This window comes from Pristis pectinata, chromosome 3, assembly GCF_009764475.1.
Source record: "Pristis pectinata isolate sPriPec2 chromosome 3, sPriPec2.1.pri, whole genome shotgun sequence".
NCBI lineage: Eukaryota > Metazoa > Chordata > Chondrichthyes > Rhinopristiformes > Pristidae > Pristis > Pristis pectinata.
This window is the reverse complement of record NC_067407.1, coordinates 68,439,059-68,451,561: the sequence shown is the minus strand read 5'-3', so window position 1 is coordinate 68,451,561 and position 12,503 is coordinate 68,439,059. Positions and strand designations below refer to the sequence as shown.

At 45.5% G+C, this 12,503-nt stretch overlaps 1 protein-coding gene across 2 annotated transcripts in view; it reads right to left on the bottom strand.

The window, feature by feature from the left end:
* The window catches only part of cop1 (COP1 E3 ubiquitin ligase), a 137,608-nt gene that overhangs the window by 60,980 nt on the left and 64,125 nt on the right, over positions 1-12,503 (bottom strand). The window lies entirely within an intron of this gene.

Genomic DNA, 12,503 nt, shown 5'->3' with positions numbered 1-12,503 from the left:
GAGATTTATCAACCTTCATAGGTTTTTAGATATCCAGTATCTCCTCTGCTGTAATACTGACGATCCCCAAGACATCCCCATTAACTATCAGGTTCTGAAGTCCTATTCCCCAGCAAAAAGAGGAGAAATATTCAATGAGGAACTCGCCAATCTCCTGCGGCTCCACACAAGGATGTCCTCTTGGTCTTTGAGGGGCACTATTCTCTCTCCAGTTATTCTTTTTCCCTAAATATACTTATGAAATCTCTTTGGATTCTACTTACTCTTCTCTGCCAAAGCGATCTCATGTCCCCTTTTTGCCCTTTTGATTTCCTTCTTGAGTATACTCCTGCATCCCCTATACTCCTGCAGGAATTCACTTGATCCCAGCTACCTATACTTGACCCATGCCTCCATTTTTTTCCTGACAAGAACATCCATACCACTCATCATCCAGGGTTCCCTACTGTCAAATCAGTGTACGACTTGTAGTATGAATGGTAGGGCACTAGGGAGTGTAATACAACAGAGGGACCTAGGAGTACAAGTGCATAGTTTGTTGAAAGCAGTGTCACAAGTAGGTAGGGTGGTGAAAAAGACATTTAGCACATTGGCCTTCATCAGTCAGGGCATTGAGTATAGGAGCTGGAACATCATGTTGCAGTTATACAAGTCATTGGTGAGGCCACACTTGGAGTACTGTGTACAGTTTTGCTCAGCCTGTTGTAGGGAAGACGTGGTTAAATTGGAAAGAGTGCAGAAAAGATTTACGAGGATGTTGCCAGAGGACTGGAGACCCTGAGTTATGGGGAGAGATTGGCCAGGCTTGGTCTTTATTTCTTGGAGCATAGGAGAATGAGGGGCGATCTTATATAAGTGTTTAAAATTACGAGAGGCATAGATAAGGTGGATGGTAACAGTCTTTTTGCGAGTGTAGGGGAGTCCAAAACTAGGGGGCATAGATGGGATGAAAGGAGAAAGATTTAAAAGGGACCCAAGAGGAAACCTTTTCACACAGAGGGTGGTGAGTATATGGACTGAGCTGCCAGAGGAAGTAGTTGAGGCAAGTACAATAGTATCATTTAAGCAGCACTGGATAGGTACATGGAGGGGAAGTGCCTGGAGGGATATGGGCCGAACACAGGAAATTGGGATGAGATGGGTAGGCACTGTACTCAGTGGGCCGAAAGGCCTGTTTCTGCACCATATTGCTCAATGACTCTACTGCCAGCCTTGCCCTTCACTCGAACAAGAACATGCAAATCTTGAACTCTCGCCATCTCACTTTTAAAAGTCTCCCACTTGCCAGGTGTCCCATTGCCTGCAAACAACCTACTCCAATCAACTTTTGCAAGTTTCTGCCCAATACCATCAAGATTTGCCTTGCCCCAATTTAGAACTAACTTGTGGACCAGTTCTGTCTCTTTCCATAACTGATTTAATAGAAACGAATAGAACTACAGTCACTGGTCCCAAAGTGCTGCCCCACTGTCACCTCAGTCACTTGTCCTGCCCTATTTCCCAAGAGTAGGTCAAGCTTTGCCCTCTCCCTGGTAGAGCCTTCTATTTTTTGCCTACAAAAACTTACCTGAACACAACAAATTCCACCTATCTAAGCGCATAACACTTATGGAAGTCCCAATCTGTATTAGGAAAAGTAAAATCCCCCACTATGACTACTATTCTTGTAACTTTTGCCTATCTCCCTAGGTATTTGTTCCTCTAATTCCCGTTGACTATTAGGGGGCCAAAAGTACAATCCTAGCAAGCTGAACACCCCCTTCTTGTTTCTCAGCTCCACCCATAAAGCCTTACTGGATGATCCCTCAGTTACTGCATCATGGACTACTGCTATGATGTTCTCCTTAATGAGAAATGCAACTCCCCTCCTCTTTTCCCCCACCTCTATCCCACCTATAGCAGCAGTACCCTGAAACATTTAGCTGCCAGTTCTGTCCCTCCCTTAGCCATGTTTTTGTAATGGGTAGATTATCCCAGTCTAATGTAGCTATCCATACCCTGAGTTCATCCAACTTCCCTAATGGGCTTCTTGCATTGAAATAAATGCAATTTAATCCAACACTCTCCTCACTCCCAGCCCTGCTGCTGCCTGTCTTGTCTACTGATCTTACTGTCATTGAATTCTGTCTCAACTTCCAGCCTCCCATCTGCCTCACTTCTGCTTTGGATCCCAACCCTCTGCCAATCCAGTTTAAATCCTCCCTAGTAGCACTGGCAAATTTGCCCATCAGGATATTGGTCCCCCTCAAGTTCAGGTGCAACCCGCCCCTTTTTACAGGTCATCTTTGTTGCAGAAGAGATCCCAATGGTCCATAAGTCTGAATCCTGTCCCCCGCACCAACTCTTCAGCCACACATTCATCTGCCATATCCCCCTATTTTTACCTTCACAAGCACATGGCACTGGGAGTAATCCAGAGATTACTCTACCCGAGGTCATTTTTTTTTAAACTAACTTCTGATATTCACTCTGCAGGACTCATCCTTTTTTCTACCCATGTCATTTGTGTCAACATGCACAATGACTTCTGGCTGCTCACCCTTCCCCTTGAGAATGTTCTGCAACCACTCAGAGACATCCTTGACCCTGGCACCAGGGAGGCAACACACCATCGTAGAGTCCCTTTTGCAGCCACAGAATCTCCTGTCTGCCCCTGTAACTATCAGGTCTCCTATCATTATAATCCTTTCTGCATTTACCCTTCCCACTGAGACTCAGACAGTCCTGGTGGCACAGACCTGGCTGCTGCTTTCTCCTGAATGGTCATTTCCACATTCCTCCCCCCCTCCTCCACCCAAACATTATCCAAAACAGTATACTTGTTTTCAAGGGGAATGCTGCACAGTCTACCCCCTCTCTCTTTCCTGGCGGTCACCCACCTACCTGCAGCCTAGATGTGACCACCTCAATGAAATTTTTTTTTATCTATGATGCTCTCAGCATCCCAGATGATCTTAAATGCATCCAGCTCCAACTCCTTCATGTAGTCAGTTAGGAGCTGCAGCTGGACACACTTCCTGCAGGTGTAGTCCTCAGGGACACTGGAAGTCTCACCGATCTTCCACATCCTGCAGGACGAGCATACCACACCCTAACTGCCATCCTGATACACCAAGTGTGAAGATTAAAGTTTTGGTCAGTTCTTTACAGGAAGGATGTGGAGGCTTTGGAGAGGGTGCATAAGAGGTTCACCAGTATGTTGCCTGGATTAGAGAGTATTAGCTATAAGAAGAGGTTGGACAAACTTGGATTGTTTTCTCTGGACCATTGAAGGCTGAGAGGTGACTTGATAGAAGTATATAAAATTATGAGAGGTATAGAGACAGGGTAGATTGTCAGACTCTTTTTCCTCCAGAGTGGAAATATCAAATACCAGACGGCATAGCTTTAGGGTGAGAGGGAGAAAGTTTAAAGGAGATTTACAAGTCAAGTTGTTTTTCTTTTAACTGAGTGGTAGATGCCAGAGGAGGTGGTGCAAGCAGATACAATAGCAATGTTTAAGCAGCACTTAGACAGGCACAGTAATGGAGGGATACAGATAAGGTGCAGACAGGTGGGATTAGTTTCGATTGGCATCATAGTTGGCACAGACAGCAAGGGCTGAAGGGTCTGTTCAATGTTCTCTGTGCACCCACTGGTTGGCATGGACATACTGGCCTGAATGGCCTGTTTCTATGCTGTATGACTCTATAATATTTAACTAACTTCTACATGAGCAACTGAATTACTGAGGTAGAGAAGGATACGAACCAAGAGCTGGAACATGGGATTAGGGTAGATGGGTGCCTGATGATCAATATGGATATCGTGGGGCATAGGACCTGTTTCTACCCCACATAACTGTCAGTCCATGAATTAAGGGCAGGGATGTGACCGATAGTAAAGCCCTGCTGGAAGCTACCATGCTTCAAGATGGAACTGAACGGTGCCCTGCTTTGTTATAATCAGTTAGTTCTGATGAAATGTTATCTACCTGAAACATCCACTGTTTCTCTCTCCACAGATGCTGTGTGAACTGCTTAGAATTTCTAGCATGTTTTTTTTCAGATTTCTGGTGTGTGCAGCTTTTTGCCATTCAGATCTTGGGGCTTGCTTGTGAGTTTCACTTTACAGGACTCAATAAGTAGCAAACTTGCCTCTTTTAAACAGCAGCCAATAAAAAGGTAGGACCAAGCAGAGCAGCCATTGTGACAGTAGTCTAGTGTAGGAGTGGGGAACTGAGGCTGAATAAAGTGACCCTGATGTGGGTGTGACAGGGGATCTTCGAAAAGGCTTCAGTGAGGCGACACAGGTAAGAATAGGCAAGGTTTTATATTGTTGTTGATCTTTATCACTTGATTCAGTGTAGGCAGGATGGTAGTTGAGGCAGTGGAATGATCCTCCTGCAAAATGTCAGAAGTCAGGGAACCTCACGATCTCCATAATGATTACATCTGTAGGAAGTGCACCCAGCTGCAGCTCCTGATAGATCAGGTCAAGGAACTGCAGCTGGAGTTGGATGTACTCAGAATCATCCAGGAATCTGAGAGCATCACAGATGAAACTTTTACAGAGGTGGTCACACCCAAGGTACAAGCTTCAGATAGATGAGTAATCACCAGGAAAAGAGAGTAAGCAGTCAATGCAGGGTTCCCCTGTGGCAATTCCCCTCACTAACGGTATCTTTGGATACTGTTGAGGGGGATGGTCTTTCAGGGGCTGCAACAGTAGTCAGGTCTCTGGCACTGTGGCTGGCTCTGAGGCTCAGAGGGAAAGGATGCAGACAGACAGGGTGATAGTGATAGGAGACTCCATAGTGAGGGGGACAGACAGGAGATTTTGTGGCTGCAGAAGAGACACCAGGATGGTGTATTGCCTCCCAGTGCCAGGATCAAGGATGTCTCTGAGCAGCTGCAGAAAATATTTGAGGAGGGAGGGCGAACAGCCAGAGCTCATTGTACAGGTTGGTACAAATAACATAGGTAGAATAAGGGATGAGGTCCTGCAGAATGAGTATAGGGAGTTAGGTAAGAGGTTAAGAAGCAGGACCTTGAATGTAGTGATCTCTGGATTACTCCCAGTGCCACCCAGTTCTCCCAGTGTCTAGCGAGGTCAGATATAGAAGGATAGGCCAGATGAATTTGTGGCTGAGGAGATGGGCAGGGCAGGGTATCAGGTTCTTGGACCAGCGGGATCTCGTCTGGGTTAGAGGTGAACAGTACAAGAGGGATGGGTTGCACTTGAACCAGAGAGGGACCAATATCCATTTGCTAGTAATACATGGGAGGGTTTAAACTAGATTAGCAGGGGTTAGGACTCTGAGCAGGAGTAAGTCGTGGGATAAAGCAGTAGGCAGTGAGAGCAAGTTTGGTAATCAGGATAGCCAGGGGCACAGTAAAGGCAGGGAAAAGAATACCCAGTTAAACTGCATTTATTTCAATGCATGAGGTTTGACAGGTAAGGCAGACAAACGCAGAGCATGGATTGGCTCCAAGGACTGGGATGTTATAGCCTTAACAGAAACATGGCTGAGAGAAGGGCAGGACTGGCAGCTCAGTATTCCAGGATACAGATGCTACAGGAATGCGAGGAGGGGGTGTTGCCTTCTTGATAAGGGAGGACATAACAGTAGTACTTAGGGATGGCATTCTTGGGGGATTGTCCAGTGAGGCCATATAGGTAGAACTTAGAAACAAGAAGGGGACGGTCACTCTAGTGGGGCTGTGTTATAGACCCCACCCCCCAATAGTTAGCAGGAACTTGAGAAGCAGGCATGCAGAGAAATTGCTCGTAGTTGTAAGAATAACCATAGAACCATACAGCACAAAACAGGCCCTTCGGCCCACCGTGTCGTGCCGTCCATCAGACCACCCTCACACTACCTAACCCCTTCCTCCTGCATATCCCTCTATCTCACATTCCTCCATATGCCTATCCAACAAGCTCTTGAACCTGTTCAATGTATCTGCCTCCACCACCACCCCAGGCAGTGCATTCCATGCACCAACCACTCTTTGGGTGAAAAACCTCCCTCTGACACCTCCCCTGAACCTCCCACCCATAACCTTAAAGCCATGACCTCTCGTCTTGAGCATTGGTGCCCTGGGGAGGAGGCGCTGACTGTCTACTCTATCTATTCCTCTCAATATTTTATATACCTCTATCATGTCTCCTCTCATCCTCCTCCTTTCCAGTGAATAAAGCCCTAGCACCTTAAGCCTCTCCTCATATTCAATACCCTCCAATCCAGGCAGCATCCTGGTAAATCTCCTCTGCACTCTCTCCAATGCCTCCACATCCTTCCTATAATGAGGCGACCAGAACTGGACACAGTACTCTAAATGTGGCCTAACTAGAGTTTTGTAAAGTTGCATCATAACCTCGCGGCTCTTAAACTCAATCCCACGACTTATGAAAGCCAACATCCCATTGGCCTTCTTAACTGCTCTTTCCACCTGTGAGGCAACTTTCAACGAACTGTGAATATGAACCCCCAGATCCCTCTGCTCCTCCACACTGCCAAGTACCTTGCCGTTTACCCTGTACTCTGTCCTTCCAAAGTGTACCACCTCACACTTCTCCAGATTGAACTCCATCTGCCACTTGTCAGCCCAGCTCTGCATCCTATCAATATCCCTCTGTAAGCTCCGATAGCCCTCCACACTATCCACAACACCGCCTATCTTAGTGTCGTCCGCAAACTTACTAACCCAGCCCTCCACCCCCTCATCTAAGTCATCTATAAATATCACAAAAAGTAGAGGTCCCAGAACCGATCCCTGCGGGACACAACTAGTCACTGCCTTCCAATCCGAGGGCACTCCTTCCACCACAACTCTCTGCTTTCTACATGCAAGCCAATTCCTAATCCACACAGCCAAGCTTCCTTGGATCCCTTGGCCTCTGACCTTCTGAAGAAGCCTACCATGAGGAACCTTATCAAATGCCTTACTAAAATCCATGTAGACCACATCTACTGCACTACCCTCATCAATCTTCCTGGTCACCTCCTCAAAGAACTCTATCAGGCTTGTGAGGCAAGATCTTCCCTTCACAAAGCCATGCTGGCTGTCCCTAATCAGTCCATGATTCTCTAGGTGTTCATAAATCCTATCCCTTAGAATCCTTTCTAACAGCTTACCCACCACAGACGTGAGACTCACCGGTCTATAATTCCCTGGCCTATCCCTATTACCTTTTTTGAACAAGGGGACCACATTCGCAACCCTCCAATCCTCCGGCACCACCCCTGTAGACAACGAGGACTCAAAGATCCTTACCAGCGGTTCAGCAATCTCCTCCCTAGCCTCTCGAAGCAGCCTGGGGAAAATCCCGTCAGGCCCTGGAGATTTATCTGTCTTAATATTATTTAACAACTTCAACACATCCTCTCTTGATATCAACAACCTCGAGAACATTACCCCTACCAGCACTCCCTTCCGCATCATCAAGACCCCTCTCCCTGGTGAATACCGAAGAGAAGTACTCATTCAGAACTTCTCCCACTTCCGCCGCCTCCAGGCAAATTCTCCCACCTTTGTCCTTAATCGGACCTACCTTCACCCTAGCCATCCTCCTACCCTTCACGTACTTGAAAAAGGCCTTGGGATTTTCCTTAACCCTACTAGCCAAAGCCTTTTCATGTCCCCTTCGAGCTCTCCTCAGTCCTTTCTTAAGTTCCTTCCTCGCTACCCTATATTCCTCACGGGCCCTGTCTGAACCTTGCTGCTTATACCTCACGTATGTTACCTTCTTCTCCCTAACAAGTCGTTCCACCTCTCTCGTCACCCACAGTTCCTTCACCCTGCCATTCCTTCTCTGCCTCACTGGGACATATTTATCCCTAACATCCTGCATAAGATCCCTGAATATTGACCACATCCCCATGGTACATTTTCCTTCAAAAAGGACATCCCAATTTACACTCCCAAGTTTTCTCCTTATAGCCTCGTAGTTAGCCCTTCCCCAATTGAAAAACCTCTTGTCCTCTCTGCACCTGTCCCTGTCCATGACAATTTTAAAGGTTATGGAGCAATGGTCACTGTCCCCCAAATGCTCACCCACCAATAGATCCTTCACCTGTCCTGGTTCATTTCCTAAAACTAGATCTAACATGGCATTCCCTCTGGTCGGCCCGTCAACATACTGCGTCAGGAATCCCTCCTGGACACATTTAACAAATTCTGTCCCATCTAAACCTTTGGCACTAAGCAGGTTCCAGTCTATATTTGGGAAGTTGAAGTCTCCCATTATAACAACCCTGTTATTTCTGCTAGTTGTACTAGTGGGGTTGTACTAGTGGGAGATTTTTATTTTCCCATTATTGGCTGGACTACCCAGAGTGTTAAGGGCCTGGACGGGATGGAATTTGTGAAGTGTGTCCAGGAAAGTTTCCTGAGTCAATATATAGAAGATCCTACTCGGAAGGGTGTAATACTGGACCTTCTCTTAGGGAACGAGGTAGAGGAAGTAACTGAAGTGGCAGTCAGGGTGCACTTTGGCTCTAGTGACCATAATTCTATAAGTTTTAAGACAGTAATGGAAAAGGATAGGACAGGTTCACAGGTCGCAGTTCACTAGAGCAGGACTAATTTTGGGGGAAATCTAGCGGACGTCTATTGAGTGAGTCTGTTTGAAAGCAAAGGAATGAATAGCAAGTGGGAGGCTTTTAAGTGTGATATCAAGAGTCCAGGATCAGCACATTCCTGCAATGGTGAAGAGTAAACTTGGCAAGGGCAAAGAGAGGCTATGGGATGGATCTGGCAGGTGAGGTTACTTAGGGATCAACAAGGCTGCCTATGCCTTGAGCCGCAGGAGATGGGTGGGATTTTTAACAAGTATTTATCCTCATTGTTTACCGAGGAGAAAATCATGGTTTCTCAAGAGATAAGGTTAACCAGTAAAGATGTTTTGAAGTATATTTATATTACCAGGGAGAAGGTATTTGCAGCCTTACAGAATTTTAAGGTGGCTAGATCCCCTGGGCCTGAGAGAGTGCATTCTAGGCCTTTGTGGGAGGCTTTGTGGGAAGAAACTGCGGAGGCCTTTGCAGAGATATCTGCTTTATCGTTAGCCACTGGTGAAGTTCCCAAAGACTGATAGGTGGCTAATGTTGTACTGTTGTTTAAGAAGGGTAGCAAGGACAAACCAGGGGATCACAGGCCAGTCAGCCTGACATCAATAGTGGGAAAATTACTGGAGGGAATTCTGAGGGACAGGATCTACTAGCATTTGGATAGATAGGGTCTGATTAAGAGCGAGCATGGCTTTGTGCATAGAAAGTCGTGCTTGACGAATCTTTTAGAGTTTTTTTTTGAAGAGATACCAAAAAATGGTAGATGAAGGGAGGGCAGTGGATGTTATCTACTTGGACTTTAGCAAGGCCTTTGACAAGGTCCCACATGGAAGGTGGGTCTGGTAGGTTAGGTCCCATGGAGAGCTAGTTAGGTGGATTCAAAATTGGCTTGAAGGTAGGAAGCAGAGGGTGGTGGTTGAAGGTTGAGAGTAGTGGTGTGCCACAGGGGTTGGTGTTGGGACCCTTGTTATTAGTTGTTTATATCAATGCTTTGGATGTAAATGCACAAGGCTTGATCAGTAAGGTTGCAGATGTCATGAAATTAGGAAGCGTTGTAGACCCTTCGGCCTAACTGGTCCATGCCAACCAAGGATCAACTCTATTTGTCAGTGTTTGGCTCATAACCTTCCAAACCTTTCCTATCCATGTACCTGTCCAACTGTCTTTTCAAAGTTGTTATTATACCAGACCACTTCCTCTGCCAGCTCATTCCACATTTTGTGTAAAAAAAAAGTTGCCCCTCAAGTTCCTATTAAATCTTTCCCCTCTAGTTCTCGATTCCCTAACCCTGAGAAAAAGAACGAGTGCATTCACCCTATGATTTTATACCTAAATAAGATCACACCTCAGTCTCCTACACTCCAAGGAATAAAGTCCTAGCCTGTCCAACCTCTCCCTACAACTCAGTCCCTCAAGTCCATGCAACATCCTTCTGATTCTTTTCTGCACTCTTTCCAGTTTAATAACATCTTTCCTATCGCAAGGTGACCAAAACTGAATACAATACTCCAAGTGTGACCTCACCAGCACAGGGGGGGTGGGGTAGGTGAGGAGAAATGGGGAGGAAACGTTTCTTAACTTCACCTAACCTTTCCTTATAGCTGTGGTCTCTGGTAATATCCTGACAGGCCTGCTCTGTACCTCATCTGCACCTAAATTAAATCTGATGGAATATAAACCAGTCATAAATCAGTCACCAGCACTAAACAGCTGAGAGAGTATATGCCACTATCATATCAATCTTCAATAAGTTCAGGTCCTTTGAATTTAGTAGAATTAATGATGGGAGGTGAACACTGTAGACAGCCAACTACACAGATGCAAGGGACAAAGATGACTAGAAACTTTCCATCCAATAGTTGCTCAGATGTCATGAATAAGTCCCGAGTTGTCAACCAAATGATGACTGATGAAATAGACTTCCACCCTAAACATTATGAATTGCAAATGTGGCTAAGTTGACATTTGTAAAATATTCAATATTTGAAGCAAAATATTCAAATCACCCTACATTCTATACGCATTAACAATTCCCAAGGAGTATGAAGCTGATGTTTTTCTACTAAGCGAAACAAACCAGCCAAACCAGCATAGGACTTATACTATGAATGGTAGGGCACTAGGGAGTGTAATGGAACAGAGGGACCTAGGAATACAAGTGCATCATTCATTGAAAGCAGTGTCACAGGTTGACAGGGTGGTGAAAAAGGTGTTTAGCACGCTGGCCTTCATTAGTCAGGGCACATGGTACAAGAGTTGAGACATTATGTTGCATTTGTACAAGTTGTTGGTGAAGCTGCACTTGGCTGTGTAGTTTTGGTCCCAATATTATAGGAAAGACATGGTTAAACTACAAAGAGTGCAGAAAAGATTGATGAGGATGTTTCCAGGATGAGAGGGACTGAGTCGTAGGAAAGGTTGGGCAAGCTAGGTCTTTATTCCTTGGAACATAGGAGAATGCGGGGCGACATTATAGAAACATTTAAAATTATGAGAGGCATAGATAAGGTGGACAGTAACAGTCTTGTCCCCAGGGTAAAGGAGTCCAGAACTGGGGGGCATAGATTTAGGATTGGTACATGGAGGGGCGGGGCTTAGAGGGAGATGGGCTGAATGCAGGAAATTGGTACTAGCTCAGTGGGCATCATGGTCAGCATGGACTTGTTGGGCCAAAGGGCCTGTATCCATGCTGTATTGTTCTACGGCTCTATATAATTGGCATTGCTTGCCATGACTTCAGTTACATCAGGTAATCATTTAAAGTTGGTTACAATTCAGGCCAGTGAAGTAGTCCAGCATTTGCCATGACCTTACAGGTGTGAAGTTCATGCTACCATTGGGGTTAGAACAATGAATTTTAGAAATATGGACCAGGGTATGCCACATAGCCACTAAAGCCTGCTCTTCCTTTCAGTAAGATAACAAACGATTTTTTCTATATTTAACCACACAACCCTTTATTTTACAACTCATCTCCCCCCCCCCCCCCCCCCCTTTTCTGTCTACTGTTTTGCAATTCATTTTGGTCTTTTTTCATTTCTGTGCAGATAATCCTATTCTTTCTTTGCTGTTCAGTAACTCATCACATTCCTCTCTCTGATTCCACTTATATCATCTCTCTGACTTCACTATTCATCCCACTTCCTACTCCATTATGCAAGTTAACCTCCCTCTTCCCCACTACTGCTCCTGTAAACTGCTGGCCTTCTCATTTTACAAGACATCTCATCCTCTCCACTAGTGTGAATACGTCCTAACCCTATGCTATTCTTGCACATAACCCTGTCTCTACTATAGAAGAGGACCAGATTAACTTTGCAACTTTACAGAAGTAAAATGTTCCAAAATGAATAGTTACACAGAAACATAGAAAAACTACAGCACAATTCAGGCCCTTCGGCCCACAAAGCTGTACCGAACATGTCCCTACCTTAGAAATTACTAGGCTTACCCATAGTCCTCTATTTTTCTCAGCTCCATGTACCTATCCAACAGTCTCTTAAAAGACCCTATTATATCCGCCTCCACCACCGTTGCTGGCAGCCCATTCCATGCACTCACCACTCTGAGTAAAAAACTTACCCCTGCATCTTCCCTATACCTACTCTCCAGCACCTTAAACCTAAGTCCTCTTGTGCTACCATTTCATCCCTGGGGAAAAGCCTCTACCTACCCGATCAATACCTCACATCATCTTATATACCTCTATCAGGTCCCCCACTCATCTTCCGTCGCTCCAAGGAGAAAAGGCCGAGTTCCCTCAACCTACTTTCATAAGGCATGCTCCACAGTTCTATAGATTATACCTCACGGTGGATGTGCTCACTTTGGACAAACTGCAGTCTAGATTTATCACAATGCAAGGCTCATTGGTCTGAAGCATAGACAGTTTCTCCAAAGATGCTGAGTATCTCTTGCATTATCTTTTTCTTAAACCTTAGATTTCTCA